This window comes from Macaca fascicularis, chromosome 18, assembly GCF_037993035.2.
Source record: "Macaca fascicularis isolate 582-1 chromosome 18, T2T-MFA8v1.1".
NCBI lineage: Eukaryota > Metazoa > Chordata > Mammalia > Primates > Cercopithecidae > Macaca > Macaca fascicularis.
Window position 1 is genome coordinate 20,900,238 of NC_088392.1, and position 14,350 is coordinate 20,914,587.

A 14,350-nucleotide genomic window follows, 5' to 3' on the forward strand; every position below is an offset into this window, starting at 1 on the left:
CTCCCAGCCAATCCCAGACAACCAGGCTTCCTTGCTTCTCTCCCCTTCCTTGCCTTAGGTGTTTCCTGTCACTTCTCTGTTGAACTCCAATTTCATCTCTCAGATGATATATTCAAAGTGCTATTTTACTTGCTATTCTGGTTCTTCTTTGTGGAGGAGGCAAGTACCAGATCCCTCTATTCACCTATCTTGAAGCCCCCTATAATTGTTATATATTTTATTGGTTTCCTTTTATTTATGTATGTATTTATTTCATTATACTTTAAGTTCTATGGTACATGTGCACAATGTGCGGGTTTGTTACGTATGTATACATGTGCCATGTTGGTGAACTGCACCCATGAACTCGTCATTTACATTAGGTATATCTCCTAATGATATCCCTCCCCCCTCCCACCACCCCACGACAGGCCCTGGTGTGTGATGTTCCCCACCCTGTGTCCAAGTGTTCTCATTGTTCAATTCTCACCTATGAGTGAGAACACGCAGTGTTTGGTTTTCTGTCCTTGCGATAGTTTGCTCAAAATGATGGTTTCCAGCTTCATCCATGTCCCTACAAAGGACATGAACTCATCCTTTCTATGGCTGCATAGTATTCCACAGTGTATATGTGCCACATTTTCTTAATTCAGTCTATCACTGATGGATGTTTGGGTTGGTTCCAAGTCTTTGCTATTGTGAATAGTGCCGCAATAAACATACGTGTGCATTTGTCTTTATAGTAGCATGCTTTATAATCCTTTGGGTTTATACCCAGTAATGGGATGGCTGGGTCAAATGGCATTTCTAGTTTTAGATCCTTGAGGAATCACCACACTCTCTTCCACAATGGTTGAACTAGTTTACAGTTCCACCAACAGTGTAAAAGTGTTGGTATTTCTCCACATCCTCTCCAGCACCTATTGTTTCCTGACTCTTTAATGATTGCCATTCTAACTGGTGTGAGATTGTATCTCATTGAGGTTTTGATTTGCATTTCTCTGATGGCCAGTGATGATGAGCATTTCTTCATGTGTCTGTTGGCTGCATAAATGTCTTCTTTTGAGAAGTGTCTGTTCATATCCTTCGCCCACTTTTTGATGGGGTTGCTTGCTTTTTTCTTGTAAATTTGTTTCAGTTCTTTGTAGATTCTGAATATTAACCCTTTGTCTGATGAGTAGATTGCAAAAATTTTCTCCCATTCTGTAGGTTGCCTGTTCACTCTGACGGTAGTTTCTTTTGCTGTGCAGAAGCTCTTTAGTTTAATTAGATCCCATTTGTCAATTTTGGCTTTTGCTGCCGTTGCTTTTGGTGTTTTACACATGAAGTCCTTGCCCATGCCTATGTCCTGAATGGTATTGCCTAGGTTTTCTTCTAGGGTTTTTATGGTTTTAGGTCTAACATTTAAGTCTTTAATCCATCTTGAATTAATTTTTGTATAAGGTGTAAGGAAGGGATCCAGTTTCAGCTTTCTACATATGGCTAGCCAGTTTTCCCAGCACCATTTATTAAATAGGGAATCCTTTCCCCATTTCTTGTTTTTGTCAGGTTTGTCAAAGATCAGATGGTTGTAGATGTGTGGTATTACTTTTGAGGACTCTGTTCTGTTCCATTAGTCTATATCTCTGTTTTGGTACCAGTATCATGCTGTCTTGGTTACTGTAGCCTTGTAGTATAGTTTGAAGTCAGATAGCATGATGCCTCCAGCTTTGTTCTTTTGGCTTAGGATTGTCTTGGCAATGCGGGCTCTTTTTTGGTTCCATATGAACTTTAAAGTAGTTTTTTCCAATTCTGTGAAGAAAGTCATTTGTAGTTTGTTGGGGATGGCATTGAATCTATAAATTACCTTGAGAAGTATGGCCATTTTCACAATATTGATTCTTCCTATCCATGAGCATGGAATGTTCTTCCATTGGTTTGTGTCCTCTTTCATTTCGTTGAGCAGTGGTTTGTAGTTCTCCTTGAATAGGTCCTTCACATCCCTTGTAAGCTGGATTCCTAGGTATTTTATTTTCTTTGAAGCAATTGTGAATGGAGTTCACTCATGATTTGGCTCTCTGTCTGTTATTGGTGTATAGGAATGCTTGTGATTTTTGCACATTGATTTCCTATCCTGAGACTTTGCTGAAGTTGCTTATCAGCTTAAGGAGATTTTGGGCTGAGACGATGGGGTTTTCTAAATATATAATCATGTCATCTGCAAACTGGGACAATTTGACTTCCTCTTTTCCTAATTGAATAGCTTTTATTTCTCTCTTCTACCCGATTGCCCTGGCCAGATCTTCCAACACTATATTGAATAGGAGTGGTGAGAGAGGGCACTCTGTCTTGTGTCAGTTTTCAAAGGGAATGCTTCCAGTTTTTGCCCATTCAGTATGATATGGACTGTGGGTTTGTCATAAATAGCTCTTATGATTTTGAGGTACGTTCCATCAATACCGAATTTATTGTGCGTTTTTAGCATGAAGGGCTGTTGAATTTTGTCAAAAGCCTTTTCTGCATCTATTGAGATAATCATGTGGTTCTTGTCTTTGGTTCTGTTTATATGCTGGATTACGTTTATTGATTTGCGAATGTTGAACCAGCCTTGCATCCCAGGGATGAAGCCCACTTGATCATGGTGGATAAGCTTTTTGATGTGCTGCTGAATCCAGTTTGCCAGTATTTTATTGAGGATTTTTGCATCGATGTTCATCAGGGATATTGGTCTAAAATTCTCTTTTTTTGTTGTGTCTCTGCCAGGCTTTGGTATCAGGATGATGTTGGCCTCATAAAATGAGTTAGGGAGGATTCCGTCTTTTTCTATTGATTGGAATAGTTTCAGAAGGAATGGTACCAGCTCCTCTTTGTAACTCTTGTAGAATTTGGCTGTGAATCCATCTGATCCTGGACTTTTTTTGGTTGATAGGCTATTAATTATTGCCTAAATTTCAGAGCCTGCTATTGGTCTATCCAGGGATTCAACTTCTTCCTGGTTTAGTCTTGAGAGGGTGTATGTGTCCAGGAATTTATCCATTTCTTCTAGATTTTCTAGCTTATTTTCATAGAGGTATTTATAGTGTTCTCTGATGGTAGTTTGTATTTCTGTGGGATCAGTGGTGATATCCCCTTTATCATTTTTTATTGCATCTACTTGATTCTTCTCTTTTCTTCTTTATTAGTCCTGCTAGCAGTCTATCAATTTGGTCATCTTTTCAAAAAACCAAATCCTGGATTCATTGATTTTTTGAAGGGTTTTTTATGTCTCTATCTCCTTCAGTTCTGCCCTGATCTTAGTTATTTATTGCCTTCTGCTAGCTTTTGAATGTGTTTGCTCTTGCTTCTCTAGTTCTTTCAATTATGATGTTAGGGTGTCAATTTTAGATCTTTCATGCCTTCTTTTGTGGGCATTTAGTCCTATAAATTTCCCTCTACACACTCCTTTAAATGTGTCCCAGAGATTCTGGTATGTTGTATCTTTGTTCTCTTTGGTTTCAAAGAACATCTTTATTTCTGCCTTCATTTCTTTATGTACCCAGTAGTCATTAAGGAGCAGGTTGTTCAGTTTCCATGTAACTGAGCAGTTTTGAGTGAGTTTCTTAATCCTGAGCTCTAGTTTGATTGCACTGTGGTCTGAGAAAGAGTTTCTTATAATTTCTATTCTTTTACATATGCTGAGGAGTCCTTTACTTCCAATTATGTGGTCTATTTTGGAATAAGTGCAATGTGGTGCTGAGAAAAATGTATATTCTCTTGATTTGGGGTGGAGAGTTCTGTAGATGTCTATTAGGTCCATTTGGTGCAGAGCTGGGTTCGATTTCTGGATATCCTTGTTAACTTTCTGTCTTGTTGATCTGTCTAATGTTGACAGTGGGGTGTTAAAGTCTCCCATTATTACTGTGTGGGAGTCTAAGTCTCTTTGTAGGTCTCTAAGGACTCATTTTATGAATCTGGGTGTTCCTGTATTGGGTGCATATATATTTAGGATAGTTAGCTGGTCTTGTTGAATTGATCCCTTTACCATTACATAATGGCCTTCTTTGTCTCTTTTGATGTTTGTTGGTTAAAATCTGTTTTGTCAGAGACTAGGATTGCAACCCCTGTTTTTTTTTTTTTTTTCCATTTGCTTGGTATATCTCCCTCCATCCCTTTATTTTGAGCCTATATGTGTCTCTGCACACGAGATGGGTCTCCTGAATACAGCACACTGATGGGTCTTGACTCTTTATCCAATTTGCCAGCCTGTGTCTTTCAATTGGAGCATTTAACCCATTTACATTTAAGGTTAATATTGTTATGTGTGAATTTGATCCTGTCATTATGATGTTAGCTGGCTTTTTTGCTCATTTGTTGATGCAGTTTCTTCCTAGCATCAATGTACTTTACAATTTGGCATGTTTTTGCAATGGCTGGTACCGATTGTTCCTTTCCATGTTTAGTGCTTCCTTCAGGAGCTCTTGTAAGGCAGGCCTGGTGGTGACAAAATTTCTCAGCATTTGTTTGTCTGTAAATGATTTTATTTCTCCTTCACTTATGAAGCTTAGTTTGGCTGGATATGAAAATCTGTACTGAAAATTCTTTTCTTTAAGAATGTTGAATATTGACCCTCACTCTCTTCTGGCTTGGAGAGTTTCTGCTGAGAGATCTGCTGTTAGTCTGATGGGCTTCCCTTTGTGGGTAACCCAACCTTTCTCTCTGGCTGCCCTTAACATTTTTTCCTTCATTTCAACTTTGGTGAATCTGACAATTATGTGTCTCGGAGTTGCTCTTCTCAAGGAGTATCTTTGTGGTGTTCTCTGTATTTCCTGAATTTGAATGTTGGCCTGCCTTGCTAGGTTGGGGAAGTTCTCCTGGATAATATCCTAAAGAGTGTTTTTCACCTTGGTTCCATTCTCTCCGTCACTTTCAGGTACACCAATCAGACGTAGATTTGGTCTTTTCACATAGTCCCATACTTCTTGGAGGCTTTGTTCATTTCTTTTGACTCTTTTTTCTCTAAACTTTTCTTCTCACTTCATTTCATTCATGCGATCTTCAATCACTGATACGCTTTCTTGCACTTGATCAAATTGGCTACTGAAGCTTGTGCATGCATCATGTAGTTCTCGTGCCATGGATTTCAGCTCCATCAGGTCATTTAAGGTCTTCTCTACACTGTTTATTCTAGTTAGCCAATCATCTAATCTTTTTTCAAGGTTTTTAACTTCTTTGCGATGGGTTCAAACACCCTCCTTTAGCTCGGAGTAGTTTGTTATTACCGATCGTCTGAAGCCTTCTTCTCTCAACTTGTCAAAGTCATTCTCTGTCCAGCTTTGTTCCATTGCTGGTGAGGAGCTGCGTTCCTTTGTACGAGAAGAGGCGCTCTGACTTTTAGAATTTTCAGCTTTTCTGCTCTGGTTTCTCTCCATCTTTGTGGTTTTATCTACCTTTGGTCTTTGAAGATGGTGGCGTACAGATGGGGTTTTGATGCGCATGTCCTTTCTGTTTGTTAGTTTTCCTTCTAATGGTCAGGACCCTCAGCTGTGGGTCTGTTGGAGTTTGCTGGAAGTTCACTCCAGACCCTGTTTGCCTGGGTATCACCAGTGGAGGCTGCAGAACAGCAAATATTGCACGATGGTAAATGTTGCTGCCTGATCCTTCCTCTGGAAGCTTTGTCTCAGAGGGGCATGTGGCCATATGAGGTGTCAGTCGGCCCCTACTGGGAGATGCCTCCCAGTTAGGCTACTTGGGGGTCAGGGACCTACTTGAGGAGGCATTTTATCCATTCTCAGATGTCATACTCCATGCCGGGAGAACCACTATTCTCTTCAAAGCTGTCAGGCAGGGACTTTTAAGTCTGCAGAGGTTTCTGCTGCCTTTTGTTCAGCTATGCCCTGCACCCAGAGGTAGAGTCTACAGAGGCAGGCAGGCTTCCTTGAGCTGCAGTGGGCTCCACCCAGTTCGAGCTTCCCAGCCGCTTTGTTTACCTACTCAAGTCTCAGCAATGGTGGATGTCCCACCCCCAGCCTCACTACTGCCTTGCAGTTCAAGCTCAGACTGCTGTGCTAGCAGTGAGCAAGGCTCCATCGGCATGGGACACTCCAAGCCCTGCACAGGATATAATCTCCTGGTGTGCCATTTGCTAAGACCATTGGAAAAGTGCAGTATTAGGGTGGGAGTGTCCCCATTTTCCAGGTACCATCTGTCACAGCTTCCCTTGGCTAGGAAAGGGAATTCCCTGACCCTTTGGGCTTCCTGGGTGAGGTGATGCCTCACCCTGCTTCAGCTCATGCTCCATGGGCTGCACCCACTGTCTAACAACCCCCAGTGAGATGAACCCAGTACCTCAATTGGAAATGCAGAAATCACCCATCTTCTGCATCGCTCACACTGGGAGCTGCAGACTGGAGCTGTTCCTATTCGGCCATCTCAGAACCGCCTCCTATTTTATTGTGCTTTTTAAGAATACATTTGAACTGCAGTAGGTCGAATCCATCCATGTGGATCCTGTGGATATGGAGGGCCAAATGTATACATAGAGAGAAAGAGATTTATTATGAGAAATTGACTCAAACAATTATGAAAGCTGAGAAGTCCCAAGATGTGCACGGTAAGTTGGAGAGGGAGGAAAGCTGATGTGGGTTCTAGTGCAAGCATGAAGGCATGGGCATCAGGAGAGCTGATGGTGAAAGTTCCAGTCTGAAAGCCAGCAGGTTAGTTACCCCAAAAAAGCCAATGTTTCCATTTGAGTTTGAAGGAAGAAAAAGATCAATGTCCCTGCTCAAGGCTGTCAGGCAAGAGGCATTTCCTCTCACTCACTCTTTTTGATCCATTCAGGACTTCAATTTATCGAATGAGGTCCACTCACTTTAGGAAGCGCAATCTACTTTACTCGATCTACCAGATCCAAATGTTTATCTCCTCCAGAAACTTTCTCCCAGATACACCCAGAATAATGTTTAGCCAGATGTCTGGGCACTCTGTGGCCCAGTAAAACTGACACACAAAATCATCCACCACAGGGACTTAAAGGAGAATTGACAGTCACTCTGATTTGGTCCCTCAGGCCCTACCTGGAAAATCAAAATGGTCCTCCATTTATTTTATTAAAACCCTTGATAGTTCTTATGATAGAGAATAGGGAACAAATGCAAATCAGTGAATTTGAAGTTTGTTAATGAAATGTTAATCAATTAACTTGAAGTTTGGAAAGTAACACGTTAAAGTTAATTTCCCAACTTTAACATTTAAAAATAATAGTAGTTTCTAAGGTTAGATTTGACAGTGACAATGAAGACTCATGGGTGAAGTCGTTTTTCCATAATGGAATCCTTGTGTCCTTGTATTTGGGCTAGCACACTGAGTCAACACCCTGAGGAACAAACGTTGTTGACCAGCTCATACTGTCTTCATCAAAGAAACCCCCAAGTGGAAAGTGAAAGGCATGTATGCTGAAGAGTATTTGTGGTGCAATATAAATAAATAAATAAATAAATAAATTTCTGAAGCTTTCTTCTAAAGTTTAGTTTATATAACAGAACCAAAATGTTACTGGAAAAAAAAAAAACCTGTTGGGCTATGAAAGCAACAACAACAAAGTGTAATATTCAAGGCCCCCATGAGCTTTATTGATATGTTAACTTCTGATATAGTTTGATGTTTGTTCACTCCAAATATCATGAAAAAATCTCCCATGTTAGAGGTGAGGCCTAGTAGCAGGTATTTGGGTCATGGGGGCAGATCCCTCATGAATGGCTTAGTGCTCTGCTCGAAGTAGTGAGTGAGTTCTTACTCTAAGTTCGTAAAAGGTGTGATCATTTAAAAGCCTGTGGCACCACCCACATCCCCTTGCTCTCTCTCTCACCATGTGGCACACTGGTTCCCCTTTGCCTTCTGCCATGATTGTCAGCTTCCTGAGACCCTTACCAGAAGTAGATGCCAGCACCTTGCTTCATGTACACCCTGAAGAACCATGAGCCAAATAAACCTCTTTTCTGTATATATTACCTAGTCCATCGCTTTTATACCTTTTGGCTAAGATCAAGTATAAATTACCCAGTCCAAAGTATTCCTTTACAACAACGCAACAGACTAGCATAATTTCTATGTGCAATATTCAATTAATAGTCTTTCCTTTTTTTAATAAATTGTGAAACTAAAATTAAAAGTGGTGACAGAAATATTTAGAAATAAGCTAACAAAATATATGTTTTAGTCACTTTTTATTCCCATTTCTTGTTTTGCTTGTGTTATACTGTCTCTCTTATTAAAGTGAATATGCTGTTCATTTCTTGCCAGGTGATGGGAAGAAAATAATTTCCTTTCAACAAAAAAATATGAAACCCAAGAACTTGTCTGAATATTTTAATAACCAAAATGACAAAAGATTACCTAAAAAAATTTAAATTTTGGAAATAAGCATTATCCTCAAATGTGATCTTGGAAATACAACAAATGTGCTTTTTTCTCCTTTACCAGAGAGAGCAACTGTATAATGCAAAATGAAATTTAGAGTATTTTATGAAGAATTACAATAGCTAATGTTTTTCAGAGCCTCTTTCATGAGAGCTACTGTGATAATCTACTTAAATAGCTATCCAATCTTCACAACTACTCTGGAAAATATGTAGGTATTATTATCTTTACATATAGGAAGGAAATTAAGAGAAATTAAGAAAATTTTCAGCTTATCAAACTGTTAAGTGGCAAGGCCAGAGTTAAACCTGGTCCATTTGCCTCTAATGTAAATGTTAGTACTATGGTACTATAGGAATATCTAAATTATAAATTTATCAAATATTTGGACTTTATCCTAAAATCATATGCTAAACCTTGAAAATTACACAACTAATTTGTTGTAGAAAAAGCCCATGTGAAGGCAACTGTGCATGAGCAAATATTTAGAGTGACCCTATATTAGTAAGTACATTTTTCCTAAAAACTGTAGGTAATATAAAGTGTTATAATAGAGTCTCCATCCCCAAGGAGAAAACCAATGCAAACATAATTTAGAATGAACAGTATGGGTAATAAGTCCTACAAAACATAAGCGGTAAGAATATACGAAGAAGAGGAATTAACGTGGTCTGAATTTAACAAGAAAGAGACTTCAGGGTGGAAGAGGGACTTCGCTGTGAATGGACTTACCTTGAATGGCTGCAATGTATGGGGGTCAGATTCAGGGCTTCTTAATCCAGTGTCCACAGGAACACGAGCCAGCTTCAAGGATTGTAGAAAGGCCCTGAAGTCATTTGTGAACATTTCTGAGCACTTTTCTAGGAAGAAGTCCATGGTCTTCAGCACATTTTCAATTGTGTCCATGACTCAAAAGAGATGAAGAACCTCTGAGGTAAAGAAACATGAAATGGAAATTCATGGCTGTGGCAAGATAAACAACATGGATGTGGACATGCAAGAGGTGTGTTATTGAACAGTAAGTTCACAAGTCCTTCCAGGCTCAATCTACCTCCATTTATTTCTCTGCAGGAGTATAGGGCTCCCTCCAGCAAAGAAATAATGGGAGGCAGATTGAGCCCAAGTCTTAGGAAAACTCGAATTGCAGGTCAAGGACTTGGGAAATGATTTTTACATCAGGTTTTCACAGAAGTGCATTCCATGAGGTCAATGCTTAGGAACAATTAATTTGTAGTGGTTTCTAAGAAACTCTAGGGGAGAAGGGATTGTTACATATATAATCTAATTTATGTTCTTTACATAAATTAGAACATTGACATTAGTAAATGAGAATATAGAAAATATCCATAATCCTATGACCCCGTGGTAACCACTATTCACCTTTTGGTATATATTTTTTCACACTCAACTTTTATATATCTTTTTGTACAAATATTACAGTAGATACTGTTTGAAAACTTGCCCTTCTCACTTAAAAGTAGGTCATTTCCATCACGAGAAGTATATCTTTCTACCTCATTTTAATGATTACATAGCAAACATGGCAGAGATAAACTACCTTTTTTTTATTTTTTAATTTTACTTTAAGTTCTGGGATACATGTGAAGAATGTGAAGGTTTGTTACATAGGTATACATGTGCCATGGTGGTTCGCTGCACCTATCAACCTTTCATCTAGGTTTTAAGACCCACATGCATTAGGTATTTGTCCTAATGCTCTCCCTCCCCTTGCTTCCCACCTCCTGACAGGCCCTGGTGTGTGATGTTCCCCTCCCTGTGTCCACATGTTCTCATTGTTCAACTGCCACTTATGAGTGAGAACATGCAAAACTACCATTATTTTAATCAGTCTACTGTTTTGATTGCTTTGATTATTCCTGATCTCATCAATGCTGTATAAAATGATTACTGGAAACAGCCACCAAAACAAAGTTCTGGTTATGTAAGCTAAGTGAGTGCTGGAAGAAAATTGCAAGAAGCTCTTATTTTCTGAATCTATGTGCATGAGTTTTCCAGGACTATCATAACAAATTACTACAAACCAGGTGGCTTAAAACAACAGAAATTTATTCCCTCGTTGTTTTGGAGACTAGAAGTCAAAAATTTCATGTTAACAGAGTCAGGCTCCCTCTACTGGCTCTAGGAAACGATCCTTCCCTCTGCCCTCACTTCTGTTGGGAGCCAGCATTCCTTGGCTTGTAGCTTCATCCCTCCAATCTGCCTCCATCTTAATACGGCCTTCTCCTCTGTGTGACTCTGTCTCTTCATATGATGTTTCCCTCTCTGTGTATCTTTGGGTCCAAATTTCCCCATTTCTCTTTTTATTGTAAGGAAAGAGTCATTAGATTTAGGGCCCACCCTAATCCATTATGAGCTCATCTTAACTTGATCACATTTTCAAAGACTTTATTTCTGTAAGATCACATTCGCTAGTACAGGGGGTTAGGGCTTCAACATATTAGGACAAAAGGGGGAAACAAAATTTAACCCACAATACAAGTGAACCTTAAAATAAGGGAGCATTCTAGTCATCACCAAGGCTCCTGTAGCTGAGCAGCAGCCAAAAAGACCTGGGAGCCTTGCAGCAGTAAAAGTTCAGAAATGGCCCATTCAGAGTGACTCAGAAACTGGGTTAAAGCTGACTCTGCAGGGGGCAAGATCAGTGGGCTGGACCGTGGGGAAGTGGGCACAGGGGAAGTAGGGCTGGGCTCACCCAACTACCCTGTTTATTCACCCCATCTTCACACACAAATCTCATCCATTCAGTAAAGTCCAGAGGTAGTCCCATAATGTCATCTCTTAAAATTCATCTAAGCCAGGCACGGTGCCTCACACCTGTAATCCCAGCACTTTGGGAGGCCAAGGCAGGCAGATCACCTGAGCTCGGGAGTTCAAGACCAGCCTGACCAACATGGAGAAATCCCATCTTTACTAAAAATACAAAATTAGCCGGGCATGGTGGTGCACGCCTGTAATCCCAACTACTTGGGAGGCTGAGGCAGGAGAATCACTTGAACCTGGGAAGCAGAGGTTGTGGTGAGCTGAGATCGCAGCATTTCACTCCAGCCTGGGCAACAAGAGCGAAACTCCGTCTCAAAAAAAAAAAAAAGAAATCATCTAACTAACACTTACTTACCTCTTTCTTTAAATTCCTGTGGTGTGCTTCATCCATCACAACTTCATTTAAATATTATATTATAAGCTGTCTGGTCATATATTTTAATTGTCTTATCTCTTCAATAGGCTTGCAAGGTGCTTGAGATTAGATGCTGCACCTGATTTTTCTATGTCATCTCATAACAGCAACCATCTCAATGCTGGGCATTTAGGAACTCTCTGTTGCATATAAAACATCTATTGCAAAAAATAATTGTTGACTTGTCTAAGAGAGGGTGACTAAGAAGCCTCCAACAGAAGAAGCCTCCAACAGGTCCACCGCATAAGGAGCAGAGCAGGTGACCTGGAGTCTGATCTCCGGAGTCGTCACTTCTAACCTTGGAGGAAATCCACAATGGCTCTCTCACTTGTATTCATCTCCCATCTGCAGCCACTCTATAAATTACTCTCTCCATGTAATCTTTGTTTGACATTTCTCCTCCCCAAGCAGGATTTCAATCACACACTTCGAGGTTTTTTATAGAAACTAGACTCAGAACACACAAGAGGTTGCCATGAGAAGGAGCATTTGTGTGGTCCAAGCACAGCCTGCAATTTTGCACTCAATCAGCACCTAGGAGGAAAAAGCCCCGTGCATTTTAGCTGTATCATCCAGGAGTGCCAACACAGCTGCCCCATGAAGCCAGACTTCCCCTGTGAATGAATAGGCAACCTAAGACGCAATGAGTTTCCAAAGTCAGGCCTGAATACAGCCTGGATTGCTAGCAGAAACCTGCCTAGACTAATTCGCCGTCACCATTTGACTGCATTCTCTTGACTCTCAGCTAACAAAGGCATTATCTCCCAGCACTTCTAAAAGCTAAGTTGCTCTTTTAACAGCAATTATAAGAGTGCTAACAAAAAGCTAAAGATTTGGAGAATCGATGTGCTTGTTTTACTTCTAAATCATTGTATCAGATTTCCTCCTTGAATTATAATTTTATGCTGTGAATGAAGAAAATGACTCCTTTCAGAGCACTGAGTAAGAAAGGTAAAATTTTGTACATTCTAAGCTTCCTTTTAAGAAAAATCACTTTTATCTCTCCATTTTTTGGGCATAAAGAGGGAAATCATATTTTGAATAATTACAGAAAACAGTCTGCTACAAATGGTATATATGATAAAATACCTATTAGCTACAATTAAGTTAAAATTTTAGGAAAATCACAAAGTAGATCAATTTATTCCCACACATCATTCTCCAACTTCATGTACAATTAATTAGAGGATAACGTGAGATATAGGCATGGAGCCGTGTGCTTTTATTGCGTTTCAACTAAAATCCTTGGTCCTTACTGTTAGAGGCATGTGAACCAGAGCAACTGCATCTTGAATAGGAGTTAGGTAAAATGCGGCTGAAACCTATTGGGCTGCCTTATCAGAGAGTTAAGGCGTTCTAAATCACAGAATGAGATAGGAGGTCCGCATAAGATACAGGTAAAGACCTTACTGATAAAACAGGTTGCAGTAAAGAAGCCGGCTAAATCTCACCCAAACCAAGATGGCCCCGAGAGTACCTCTGGTCACTCACACTACTACACTCCCATCAGTGCCATGCGAGTTTACAAATGCCATGGCAACATCAGAAAATTGCCCTTTATGGTCTAAAAAGGGGAGGCATGAATAATCTACCCCTTGTTTAGCATATCATCAAGAAATAGCCATAAAAATGGGCAACCAGTAGTCCTCGGGGCTGCTGTCTAGGGAGTAACCATTCTTTTATTCCTTCATTTTCCTAATAAATCTGCTTTCACTTTACTCTATGGACTCTCCCTGAATTCTTTCTTGTGAGAGATCCAAGAACCCTCTTTTGGGGTCTGGACCAGGACCCCTTTCCTGTAATGTTACTATCTCTGACTTTACGATTCTAATGTTTAAATTACGTGTAAAATAAATCCCTATTTAATAGTATCTGTGACTATACCACATAAATATTTTGTCAGTTAGTGCTTATTCTTGTGCAATAAACAGTTGATAGACTTAAGCCCACCAGATACAGTATTTATCTGCAATTAAAATTTATCATGTAAATTTTTTTTTCTTTTTTGAGACAGGGTCCCTCTCTGTCACCCAGGCTGCAGTGCAGTGGTGTGATCATTGCGCACTGAAGACTCAACCGCCTGGGCTTAAGGGATTCTCCCATCCTGGCACCCCTGTCAACCCCCACCCCTGCCAACCTTCTAGTAGCTGGGACTACAGGCACACTCTACCACGCCCAGCTCATTTTTGTACTTTTTACTTTTTTGTAGAAATGGGGTTGTGACATGTTGCTCAGGCTGATTTCAAACTCCTGGGCTCAAACTTCAGATTCCTGAAGTGTTGGGATTGCAGCGCTAAGCCACTGCCCAGGTCTGACAAAGTTTCTATTTTTCAGATGTTGTCAAAAGAGATGAACCCCACTTTGACTGTGAGGTGTTTGAAAGACTTGGAAAAGAAATTGATTAATATAAGCTTGTCCAACCCATGGCCTGCAGGCTGCATGTGGCCCAGAACAGCTTTGAATGTGGCCCAACATGAATTCATAAACTTTCTTAAAACATTATGAGATTTTTTTGCAATTTTTTTTCTCATTAGCTATCATTAATGTTACAGTGTATTTTACTTACAGGTGGCCCAACACAGTTCTTCTTCCAGTGTGGCCAGGGAAGCAAAAAGATTGGACACCCCTGGATTGATAGGTACCTTGGTTTCAAAGTAATTCTTTTCTAATATAGTTCATCTATTATTTAAAAGGAAATATGCTGAATGTCTTTGAAAGCATAATCAGAGAAGAGCCAGGTGTAATCTTCAACATTTTGTAATCCTAGAAAGAGTCCACCAGTATTATTAAAGACACCCTGAA